Source organism: Lissotriton helveticus, chromosome 8 (genome assembly GCF_964261635.1).
Source record: "Lissotriton helveticus chromosome 8, aLisHel1.1, whole genome shotgun sequence".
Lineage (NCBI taxonomy): Eukaryota > Metazoa > Chordata > Amphibia > Caudata > Salamandridae > Lissotriton > Lissotriton helveticus.
In genome coordinates, this window is record NC_136069.1 from 94728183 (window position 1) to 94742045 (window position 13863).

Consider the following 13863-nt stretch of genomic DNA (forward strand, 5'->3'; position numbering starts at 1 on the left):
GTCCTTGGATGCTTGATTCCGGTCTGGGAAAGACATGGCTTGGTAGTTCGGACTGGACTGTTCCCATGAGGCACAGGGTCAGAGCTGGTTTGCATACAGCCAGTGTCTAACACAGGGTGGTGTGGAGTGCAAAAAAACGATGGATTTAGGCCCAGATCCTTGTACTGGGGTGAATGTATGACATTGTTCTACATTCTGTCCATCAACTGTGTTTTTTGCAATTTTCACCCCGAGTGGGCTGGGTATGCTCAGACGTGAGTCCCAGGCTCTCCACACCACTGGAGTCAAGCTATCCGGGCTGAAGATGGCTGATAGCCAGAAACCGGTCCTTGGATGCTTGATTCCGGTCTGGGAAAGACATGGCTTGGTAGTTCGGACTGGACTGTTCCCATGAGGCACAGGTCAGAGCTGATTTGCATACAGCCAGTGTCTAACCCAGGGTGGTGTGGAGTGCAAAAAAACGATGGATTTAGGCCCAGATCCTTGTACTGGGGTGAATGTATGACATTGTTCTACATTCTGTCCACCAACTGTGTTTTTTGCAATTTTCACCCCGAGTGGGCTGGGTATGCTCAGACGTGAGTCCCAGGCTCTCCACACCACTGGAGTCAAGCTATCCAGGCTGAAGATGGCTGATAGCCAGAAACCGGTCCTTGGATGCTTGATTCCGGTCTGGGAAAGACATGGCTTGGTAGTTCGGACTGGACTGTTCCCATGAGGCACAGGGTCAGAGCTGATTTGCATACAGCCAGTGTCTAACCCAGGGTGGTGTGGAGTGCAAAAAAACGATGGAATTAGGCCCAGATCCTTGTACTGGGGTGAATGTATGACATTGTTCTACATTCTGTCCATCAACTGTGTTTTTTGCAATTTTCACCCCGAGTGGGCTGGGTATGCTCAGACGTGAGTCCCAGGCTCTCCACACCACTGGAGTCAAGCTATCCAGGCTGAAGATGGCTGATAGCCAGAAACCGGTCCTTGGATGCTTGATTCCGGTCTGGGAAAGACATGGCTTGGTAGTTCGGACTGGACTGTTCCCATGAGGCACAGGGTCAGAGCTGATTTGCATACAGCCAGTGTCTAACCCAGGGTGGTGTGGAGTGCAAAAAAACGATGGATTTAGGCCCAGATCCTTGTACTGGGGTGAATGTATGACATTGTTCTACATTCTGTCCATCAACTGTGTTTTTTGCAATTTTCACCCCGAGTGGGCTGGGTATGCTCAGACGTGAGTCCCAGGCTCTCCACACCACTGGAGTCAATCTATCCAGGCTGAAGATGGCTGATAGCCAGAAGCCGGTCCTTGGATGCTTGATTCCGGTCTGGGAAAGACATGGCTTGGTAGTTCGGACTGGACTGTTCCCATGAGGCACAGGGTCAGAGCTGATTTGCATACAGCCAGTGTCTAACCCAGGGTGGTGTGGAGTGCAAAAAAACGATGGATTTAGGCCCAGATCCTTGTACTGGGGTGAATGTATGACATTGTTCTACATTCTGTCCATCAACTGTGTTTTTTGCAATTTTCACCCCGAGTGGGCTGGGTATGCTCAGACGTGAGTCCCAGGCTCTCCACACCACTGGAGTCAAGCTATCCAGGCTGAAGATGGCTGATAGCCAGAAACCGGTCCTTGGATGCTTGATTCCGGTCTGGGAAAGACATGGCTTGGTAGTTCGGACTGGACTGTTCCCATGAGGCACAGGGTCAGAGCTGATTTGCATACAGCCAGTGTCTAACCCAGGGTGGTATGGAGTGCAAAAAAACGATGGAATTAGGCCCAGATCCTTGTACTGGGGTGAATGTATGACATTGTTCTACATTCTGTCCATCAACTGTGTTTTTTGCAATTTTCACCCCGAGTGGGCTGGGTATGCTCAGACGTGAGTCCCAGGCTCTCCACACCACTGGAGTCAAGCTATCCAGGCTGAAGATGGCTGATAGCCAGAAACCGGTCCTTGGATTGTGATGTATTCCTATAGGTTCTGAATCGATCCCCCTATTCCTGACCCTATTCTGGTTAGTAAACTAACAAATTAACTAGTAATCAGCCCATGAGGCAGAAAATCCCCATGATGCAGATACCGTTATCTGACGCAGTCACACTACGGCACAGGAACGTGTTATCTGATTAGGTCATAACGCTTGCGATCTAATTAGACAAGCGATATTCCTCCTGCCCCTGATAAGGCATACGGAGTTCTCATAACAAATCAAACCTATGACAACCTGGGCAAAACCCTGCGGCCATTGTTTTGATTTCACCGAGAACTTCAGTAAAAGAATGTGCTAACGAGCAAGTCGTATGACATCCTTATTGACGTATCTATGTCCATCCTTACGTCAATCTCGGCACCTTAAAGGTATAAATATTACCGATCTTGCCCTATGCAAACACACGCGTGGTGACGAGACGGAGCAGCCATACTTGCCGAAGCCAAGAGCAGAGCAGACCCCGCTGGCAGCAGCCCCGCCTTCCTGACGCGCTGAGAGACGCGCTGACTTCTCCTGCCGAGAATTCCAGCCCCGGCGTTTCTGGGTAGCCCTCGCAGGCAGCCTGGAATATCGAGACCAGAGAGAGAGATACCATTCCTCATTCATCCTAACTTCCAGGTACAGAACTGAATAACCCCTCACAGAGAATTCTTTAGTTATTCACTTGGCAAAAACAAACTTAACTTAAACTGTAACTTTCTATTCCCACCCACGTATTAGACTTAGGTCAGGTACACGGGGTAGGCGTATCTAGAAACACCAGTTGAGTACGTTTAGTCAAATGTATATGTGTATGTAATATATTTTATTCATTTTAAAACATCTTATGGCTTAGAAACCATATCAATGTTTTTACAGTATTATTTTATACTTCTGCTTCTAATGTATGCACTTTACTTAACTATAAGTATTGCAATAATATCGATCCATTTCTCTTGTACGAGAAAAGAGACTGATCAATAAATACCACCTTTTTATTGAACACGCCCGTCTCCTCCTTTTCTCTACAATCTGATGAGACTAAGAATGCACGTACTGACTGAGTAAAATAAATTGCCTTTTGTTCACACGACTCTCGAGATATACTCTTGATTAGGGGAGAGCAAAGTTGTCATGTTCTATGGTTGTCAGAAACTAAATCCCTTCTTGTCTAATCAGGGAAGTTAAGTCCTCCTTGAACATTCGAGAAAGTTTCTAGTGAACTCTGAGCTAAGCTGGCAAACCCAAAACTTTAAGTCTAGTATCGACAGTAGTAGACCTAGTTAACGTCTGGTCTAGGCCTTTACTGCTCTAGGTATTATTCCAATGCGCAGAGCCTATTGGGATGATAGGAACTACACTACATGGCGCCCAACGCGTTTGGAAAGGGCGATAAAACTAACGTAAGACATTTAGAGTAACTCAGTCGTGCTTTCTCACTCAGACCCCTTTTCCCATAATACTCCAAAGACGTCTGGAGTGGGTGAAAGGTAATATCCGCCAGACCTCGCAGGAGGGAACTCCTATGTATGGTTCTTGGTATAGTCAACGTTGAAGGATAAACAGTTCCAAAATATTGTGCATCTAATCTAATCTTCGTTTCCACAAGAAACCTGATCTGCAAACAAACAAAATAATCATCCTGTCAGTAAAATGTCAGACAATGAGGATGAAAGAGAGGCAGTTAGATTAGCAACTGAACTCGCAGCAGCTGATGCTACCATGCAAGCAGCAGACGGGGATATAATACTCATCCCGGTCATCAAAAGGAGATCTATAACTCTAAAACTTATAGAAAATGGACTGACACCTAGAGGTGGCACAGTCATATTCGTAATTGAGGCACACGAATATCGGCAGACAGAGGTATACTATTCATGGATACATTTTCCAGCAGCAAATGCTGTAACAAAGTACTTCCACTATTACAAAATAGAGGAACCTCCTAATGAGTACACTCCTTTCGAGGAGGTGGAAGTACCACTCAAATTTCAAGAGCATTTGCTCTTATTTGATGGCGCCCTAAAACATAATAATCACATCACCAGGCTCGGTCCTTTAGGAAGACCAGGAGCAACGTGGCCGGTCCTAGCCGGATACACACCACATCCAGACATCAATGAGATGCCAGCAGCAGAGCTGTTAACACAGCTAAAACAATTAATAAAAATACACAGACAATTAGTCCAATATGTGATGCGGACTTCAACAATTCAGCCAGCGATTAAACTCCCACAGCTGACCCCTCACCAGGGGAACACAAATAAAATTACACCACAGAACATCCAGTCCTGCCTAGGTAAAGTACCGGCTAAACGGGAACAAATACCATTCTGGTTGGCACAGAAAATCACCCAAATAGAGGCGGTGTTTCCAGACACCACCCCGTTAGAAAAACACAGGATTCTGACTATCTGTCTCCCAATGGGAATCGCACCACACATAGAGGACTGTGACACTTGGGGTACAGTCTTTGCTTCCATCTACACAAAAACGCACGGTGTTCCATCCATTTCGGTAATACCAGATGTGCTAAAACAAATTCAAGATGAATATGGTCCTGAACCCGCTTTAACTCTTGGTATGAAATTACTGAAAGACTTCAAGCAGGTCTCGGCTATACTGTTAGCCAACATAAAAGGAGAAGCAGCAAACGTGGCGATCCGCCAGAGGTTAAAAGAGACAGATATAGCAGACCAACCAGCTGAAATTGCCAGAATCATAGAAAAATCATATGAGGAACTAGGTAGAGATAGTTTAGGTGGAATACCAGTAAAACCGCAACTGATTGAAAGTCCTGAAAAAATATTTTTTAATAATAATTCTACATCACCAAAAAAGAACTGGGATGGAAACAAACAATCCAATCCTAAAGAAAAGAAATTCCAGTCCCGAGGAAGGTCTCCTAGGCGAAGAGAAAAATCTCCGAACCAGAGACACAGGTCACCTCAGAGTGACCCCTCTGGGAAAAGATATAACCTTAGAAATAGGGATAATATTAAAAGGCCTGATAGATATCAAGACATTGATACACGTCCCTCTCAATCTTTTCAGACTTCCTCGCAGAAATCGGAAAGAAGAGGACGATCAGAACAAAGAGAAGAGCACGCCAAGTCCAAAGACAAGGAACCTGCTCAACTAAAAAAGAAATTACAATTTCCAAAAAAGAAGGTAGCCAGTATCAAGGTAGTTAACAATGCCGAGAATACTGAGGACACAACTGAAAAACGGAGAGTGGGCTCAGACAATGCTAGACAGTGCAGCAGAAGTGAGCATAGCTCGCAAAGTCCTTATGAATCATCTGGAGACAGTGGACACGAATGAATATCTTCAAGTGGAAACTGCGGACACCAGAGTTAGCAAACCTCACAAAATATACAAAATAACATTGCGTATAGAGGGGGATAAGACTAGGAAAATAAGGGGACTATTTTGGGATAATCTCTCCAAGGGCTATGACATCCTTCTAGCTGAAAAAGACTGGCCACCAGAGTTTGTCAGGGAGTGCCCTCATGGCGAAGAAATAATTATGCCTGCCTTCTCAAATCAAATTCCAATTCATAAAAAATACACACTTGCTAGAAAGTGGGCAGTGGCTCTAGCTCCTGCTTTATATAAAAATCACGTGGGATGGGATGAGGATTCTCCTCCTCACAAAATCCAGTTAAAATCACAACCTACTGCACAAAGGCAGTACCCAATTAAGCAAGAAGCTAAAAAACAGGTAAATGAAATACTAGATCAGCTAGAATACCAGGGGGTGATTGAAACTTGCACCTCACAAATGAACAACCCTTTGTTTCCGGTCTCCAAACCAGACAATACATATCGTCTAGTTTTGGATTACCGACACCTTAACACATGTTGCAAAACTTTTGCAGTGCAAAACTCACACAGTGCTGCACTAATGAATAACATAGTGCGCAAAAAATACAAAACAACATTAGACATCTCTAATGGATTCTTTTGTCAAAACATAGCACCAGAGAGCAGATATTTAACTGCGTTCTCAATAAATGGCACTCAAAAACAATTCTGTCGGTTAGCCCAGGGGTACAAGAACAGCCCGGGGGTATTCTCAGCGAGAGTAACAGAATTACTACAACTATATGATGATGAAGCATTATCTTATGTCGATGACATTTACTTAACAGATGATGACTTGGAGACTCACTTGAAGAGAGTGAACACCATAATACTTGGGTTCGCAGCAGAGGGTTACAAATTCAACTTTAAAAAATCCAGAATTGCCCATCTGACAGTCCTATTCTTAGGATATGAGTTATCAAGTGAAGGCAAAAGCCTGGCTGACAATTTCCTAGAAAAATGTGCCGTACTCCAAGCACCTAGAACACTAAAAAACCTACAGTCAATTCTAGGCTTCCTAAACTTCGGAAGAACATACATTACAAATTACGCAGAACGGGTCAAACCCCTTTATGATCTAATAAAACCAGATTTTAAAAGATCCAATTGGACTCAAATACACACAGAAATTTTGAGATCCCTACAAACAGACATGCTAATTAAAACAAAATTAGAAACACGTGATAACACACGCAATCTTGTGATTCGAGTCATCCCAGGGAGATGCGGATTCACATACCTGACCTCTAATGAGGGAGAAAAGGTACCAATTGCATTCAAATCACACTTGTACACAGAAGCTGAAAAGAAGTTCAGCAGTACAGAAAGAATTGTTCATGCAGTTCAAACCGCAATAGCTACAGAAAAATATCAAGCTGACGGTAGACATATCACAGTCAGAACAGCAGAATCAGCCTTTGAGGCACTAACAACACTGTGTAATTTACCAACAACAACATTGAATCCAAAGTGGATACAATGGGTGAATTCAATCACAACGGACAAAGTATACTATTACCTTGATCCAGAACTAGAAGAGTTGAAAAATCTAGAATATGAAAGAATATTCCCTCTGCCAATCGACATTCTGCCATTACGACATTACGCCTGTGTAATCTATACAGACGGACATGCTCAACCCTCCGTTTGGGGAGAACAAGCATACAACCCCACATGTGAGATTACAAAAGAAGTGTGGCGCGGAGGTAAACTAAAACCTCTATTAACAAAGACACACTCAGTAGAAACTAATTCAGAACAACAAACTGAAATATTAGCTTTGAAAATGGTGCTAGATAATGCGGATCGCGAATTCCCGACACTTATAGTGTCAGATTCATATTACTGCGTCAAATCATATAACAAGGATTTGCAGACATGGATTCAAAACGGTTACAAAGATAACACAGATGCACCAATAAAGCAGAAACTGCTCTGGGAACAAGTAGTTCTTTTACAAAAAGAACTACCAAAGACTCACGTGATACATACACTGAGTCATCAACGTGATGGCGTTCACGTTGCAGGGAATTCATTGGCTGATGAGGCCGCGAAGGCAGCTGTGCAAACGGCTTCCGTAGCTGCCATCACCCGGTCAAAAACAAAAATAGACAGCGAAATATTACAAGCTGTCAGCGCTTCAGAAAAGGATTCGATAGACACACTCCCGAAAGGCTTTCCAGTAAAATACTCATACATAACTGATGCAAACAATGTTCCTTTTGCTCGAATCCCTGGAGTGGGGGATAGGGCAATTCCAAACATGGAACATAGGTTAGGACTAATAATAGCGGCACACGAAGGGCTTGCTTCTATCCATGCTGGCATCTCAGCCACAGTATCATTATTAAAACAGAGATACTGGTGGCCACAAATGAGAAGACAAACAAGGAACTATGTTCTAGAATGTGAGATATGTCAAAAAATAAAAGTATCAACTGTGAGACGTCCAGCTCAGACGCCCCTTCTAATCTCGGATAAACCATTAGCCTGTGTTTACCTAGACCACTGTGGTCCCTTACAAAGGGATGGTAACTATAAATATATCCTGGTCGCAGTGGATTCATGCACAAGATTCATATGGATGTGGCCCCAGCGAACGGCTGACGCCAGAACTGTTATAAAAGATTTGCGAGTCTTTATCGGCACATACGCAATTGGCATGCTGCATTCAGACCACGGTCCTGCTTTTAGCTCTCGGGCTTATAAGGAGGCCATGGTCAGCATGGGCGTGCAATTGCGGTACTCTTGTCCATTTCACCCTGAGGGGAACGGAATTGTTGAAAGAAAAAACCGTGACATAAAGCAATCTATAACGGCGAAGGTATTAGGTTCGGGAGCTGGGTGGGTCAAACATCTAATAAGTGTCCAACGTAGTCTCAATAACTTGCCAAGAAATTCTCTGAAGGGATTCAGTGCGTACGAATTATTATTTGGAACTAGGATGATGATCTCTGACATTGATAGTCAGACTTCAGTGGTGAAAGAAAAAAGCTTTGACATCAAAGACCGTTTGGCTATTTTGCAGGACTTAAACAAAACAAGAAAAGACCTGAGCAACATAAAGTTGAAACAACAGCCAACAACCACTGAAGAACCACCACCTGTCCCAGCAAGACCTGTCTGGATTCCAAAAGTCGGGGATCTAGTCAGGGAGAAGATCGCGGTAAAGAAGGAATTTGGGCCTTCTTACAGAAAAGCAGTTCCTGTCTTGTCTGTCAACGGGACAAGATCAGTTGTACTACCGCCACTTGCTGGTAAAAAGGAGAACCGAGTTGTATCCATCGACCTGGTAAAACCACAATCATGTGGCCGATAACAAACAGTAGGCCAAGTGGACTCCCAATAAGTAGCAGAACACCAAGGTTTGCTACCAGTACAGAGGTCCTAACAAAAAGGCTCATCACATTCGAAACGCCTACAGAAGAACAACATGGACTATGCAACAATGCAATAGAACTAAGACCTCTGAAATCCCAAATAAAAACATATTAGCAGAGACACACCAATCTATACTGAAGTACCAAACGAAAATGCAAGAAACAGAAATCCTGAACCAATTGGAATAATTGACAGAACTGCATCCGGCTACTTCATAAACTTCGATGATTCCTCTGAAGGCTTCAGTGAATCAAAGACACAGCCATCATCAAAAACCTTTCAAGATAAAGCTAAAGAACTTTTGAAACAACTGAAAGAAACATATCTGATTTCTCCATGGATTGAATTTTGGGTGGGTTTTTGTGCATTTATCCTCATACTATGGCTCATCATGATACTAACTTTGGGACGCTTCATTGAGGGAAAATATGCTAAAATGGACACAGCAAGTCAGAAAATCAACTTGATCCTCAAACCACACACATCTTCACACGTCGAGAAAAGAGAACTTTCTTCAGCCAACTTCACAGCCAATCCGATACCTGGTGGGGTAGCTTGGGACAACACTGACTATGAAATTTATGGTCCGGTCGAGATCCTGAAATATCCACACCAAATTAAGATCTCCTTGAGTGACTTTGTAAAACCAAACTCATTTGCTGATGATTGGGACTTCGAAAGCATTAATAATATGATGTCTGACTTAGTAATGTCTGCTAAATTTACCAAACATGATTATTTGCAGGGTTCTACAAATTATGATAGTATGTACTGTTATAACCACTATGGTAACCATTTTTTACATAGATCTGCACAACCTAGAAATGTTTTAAATTATAATCAATGGGAACATTGTGCAACACCTCGAAAAGGGAGCTCAAGAACCGTTTACGACAAATACTCATATTTTTCAGGTTTTAACACAAGTAATGCTGAAACATTTTATTTTAAATTGTCAAACAAAACAGGGACCAAGACCATGATAACCAACACAAAATTGTTATTTTCAGACTCATTCTTTGAAAAAATGAATACTTTTGGTTTTGATTATTGGGACAAAAATGTTGAATTGAAAAGTGTTTGGGGTACCAAAGATTGGCAAGTACAGGGTATAGAAGCTTTGTTTAGAGCCTGCATGATCCCAGAACAAATGATATTTTTAAATGACACTGTTCAACAAACCACCTGTCTTGGCCTAGCCAAAATCAAGGATTTAATTAAACCGTCTATTCCAAAGCCAACAATGTTTAGCAACACTTCTACAGATGAAGAGATAGACGTAAACCATATATTAAACCAAAACAGAACACATCCTGATTGGAAACAGTGGTTGATCTGGCCCACAGATACTAATAACTGTCAAGACAGATTCCTGAACAAAACACAGGGGTTCAAAATGACCAGGCCAGACCCTAGATAAACTCAAAGACATCACCCAGGGATAATAACCACCTACAGTGTGGGCAAATTATGCCTTCAATGGCTACAAACTTCCACACTGGCAGAAATTAAGCAACACCTAACTTTACTTACTGATGGTGCTGACTTGCGTGATTTCACTTTGGGACCACGCAAACAGCGTCAAAAGCGTTTCATAGCAGCCTCTGTATATGCAGCATACAATGAGGCCTGGAAGGTTACTCAAATTGAGACAGCAGAGAGAATACGGGAAATTGACCGTATTAATTTGGAAAAATCACTTTCTGTAGTGGACAATGGGTTAATGACTCTGTCCTCCAGAATTTTTTCTTTGGACAGCATTGTGTCTTCAGCAATCGACATATTATCGCAAGACTTACTGTTATTACAACACGGTCAGTCTCAATTGCGTTCTATTGTACAGCTTGGCTGGACGTTACAAAATCTGCGTTCAGGCTATGTGCCTTGGCGTTTAATCAACACAACGTCACTATTCTATATCTTTAACCTTACTGATAGACAAATCAGTATGGCCCAGAAGGGTGCTGATTATACAATCCTGAGCATTGAGAAACTTGAGAGATTACCAATGACAATGTCAGAACGACCTGTCAGTGAATGGATAATACATGGGATAATAAATATTCCAATCTCAACCTTCAGGTTTCAATACTGCCAAAAATATATACAGGCTGGCATGTACGAGAAATTGGGAAAAGGATACCTTAAAACAACATGGAACCTGCCCTATTCACATGCATGTGTCAGTAATAAAGGACAGAAAGTGTTTCTTAGTGGCAATAATTGTGCGATGTCACTAAGCGGCACGTTTCTGTGTAACGGAATTAGTTTGCATGGAGCCTGTGAAGGGAATTCATACAACCTTTCATGTCACCAGCAAGGCGCACCTGCAACAGAAATAGAACCATTCTTTCAAAGACTCTATAATGGGAGTTACATTCTTATTGTAGACCGCAAATGTTGTAGTCTTATGCCCGGGACTCCTTATCTAGTAACTACGACTGCGAAGGTCAAGTGCTGTGGACGCTCATTGTTCCCCAGCTCCTTCCCAGACAGGGAGGCAAGGGCATGGCCCGATTTGAAAATTACTTCTATTCGAATAGATACTTTAAGCAGAATGAAAACAGTGCTTCTTCAGACGCCTACCAGGCTCTCGTCATCAAAAGAAACGTATGATCTACAAGTCGCAAGGACGACTGCAGAGATACATACATTATTATCAACTAATTCCCCGTACATTTCGCGGAAATCCTGAATGAAATCTTAAATATTTCTGATACCAATGGGGTCTCAAAGGTATTTAAGACAGTATTTTCGATGGCATTAACACCATTCAAAGCCATACTGGGTATTTTTCCAGATTTCGTCCATTCGATTTTTGGCGGACTTCCCCTGATCCTGGGACTAATTGCAGGAATCCTATTCTTAGTCCTTATTTTTCGTTATGGCAAACCATGTCACAGACAAAACTCTTGCGACAAGGGAAGAAACAATCCTAGCCATTGGATACCGGGACCGGATATCAAAAATCCTGGGACTCTCCCGGCTTAGAGACCTGAACATGACTTGGTTTCTATCATTTCGACCAATGTGGCAAAGATGTGTTTTACCTGTATTGAGGTGTCTGCTATGCGGAGAAGAATGCGTGTTAGACACCTGTCTAACGCTACAATCGGATGCGCCAATGGATGCAGAAACATTGTTGAGCCCGATCAAGGTTCATGCTTTGTGCTGCCCTCAAAGGCTACCAATCCTGATGACGGCATTCGTGGAAGCTTCACCACTACGATTGATGGGTAGTGAAGTTCAAGATGAAAGCAGCATCGAACAGGTACGACCTTCTGTCAGTAATGCAAATCAGAATGTCAATGGAGACAATCATGCGCAAGAATGCATGATTACACCTATTTCCGAGTTAGTGGAACTTTCCCAGGAAGCTGTTGACAGTTTTTTCGAAAGCCTAAATGATATGATGTTCTCACCAGAGCAGAAATAGAGACTTTTGAGCAAGCTCGCACACGGCGTTCCCTGAATTCGGCCTTCAACTTTAAAAATAAAGTCACATGAACAGATTTTCCCTCCAGTTCACGGACAGCAATTTTCAGCAGCCCCAAATATTTTTGCATATTTTCGGGACACTATCTTCTGCTTAAAGTAAGAACTATTCTTAAAGAACTAAGGTTTCTAAATTTTAGATAGCTTATAGACATTAGCTGCCCGCTGATACGTTCATAAATATTTTATTCTGTGATGGAATGGTCTCGAACCTTTTTCTGTATTAAGAAGCCATTTCATGTGTAATTCTCATATACCAAATAAGCAATAATGTATACAAATGCGATTACTTTGGCATTATTCTGCAGCTTGAGTGCATACAATACATATGTCTGCAATTTTTCCGTATATTTGAAAAATTTCGAAATGCATTTATGTATTTTGGGGTGGTAAGGTATACACTATACTCTATAGTATGTTGTACTATGTTATACTATGCATAGATTAGTAAATATGTACATAGTTAGCGTGGAGTGGGTGTGATGTATTCCTATAGGTTCTGAATCGATCCCCCTATTCCTGACCCTATTCTGGTTAGTAAACTAACAAATTAACTAGTAATCAGCCCATGAGGCAGAAAATCCCCATGATGCAGATACCGTTATCTGACGCAGTCACACTACGGCACGGGAACGTGTTATCTGATTAGGTCATAACGCTTGCGATCTAATTAGACAAGCGATATTCCTCCTGCCCCTGATAAGGCATACGGAGTTCTCATAACAAATCAAACCTATGACAACCTGGGCAAAACCCTGCGGCCATTGTTTTGATTTCACCGAGAACTTCAGTAAAAGAATGTGCTAACGAGCAAGTCGTATGACATCCTTATTGACGTATCTATGTCCATCCTTAAGTCAATCTCGGCACCTTAAAGGTATAAATATTACCGATCTTGCCCTATGCAAACACACGCGTGGTGACGAGACGGAGCAGCCATACTTGCCGAAGCCAAGAGCAGAGCAGACCCCGCTGGCAGCAGCCCCGCCTTCCTGACGCGCTGAGAGACGCGCTGACTTCTCCTGCCGAGAATTCCAGCCCTGGCGTTTCTGGGTAGCCCTCGCAGGCAGCCTGGAATATCGAGACCAGAGAGAGAGATACCATTCCTCATTCATCCTAACTTCCAGGTACAGAACTGAATAACCCCTCACAGAGAATTCTTTAGTTATTCACTTGGCAAAAACAAACTTAACTTAAACTGTAACTTTCTATTCCCACCCACGTATTAGACTTAGGTCAGGTACACGGGGTAGGCGTATCTAGAAACACCAGTTGAGTACGTTTAGTCAAATGTATATGTGTATGTAATATATTTTATTCATTTTAAAACATCTTATGGCTTAGAAACCATATCAATGTTTTTACAGTATTATTTTATACTTCTGCTTCTAATGTATGCACTTTACTTAACTATAAGTATTGCAATAATATCGATCCATTTCTCTTGTACGAGAAAAGAGACTGATCAATAAATACCACCTTTTTATTGAACACGCCCGTCTCCTCCTTTTCTCTACAATCTGATGAGACTAAGAATGCACGTACTGACTGAGTAAAATAAATTGCCTTTTGTTCACACGACTCTCGAGATATACTCTTGATTAGGGGAGAGCAAAGTTGTCATGTTCTATGGTTGTCAGAAACTAAATCCC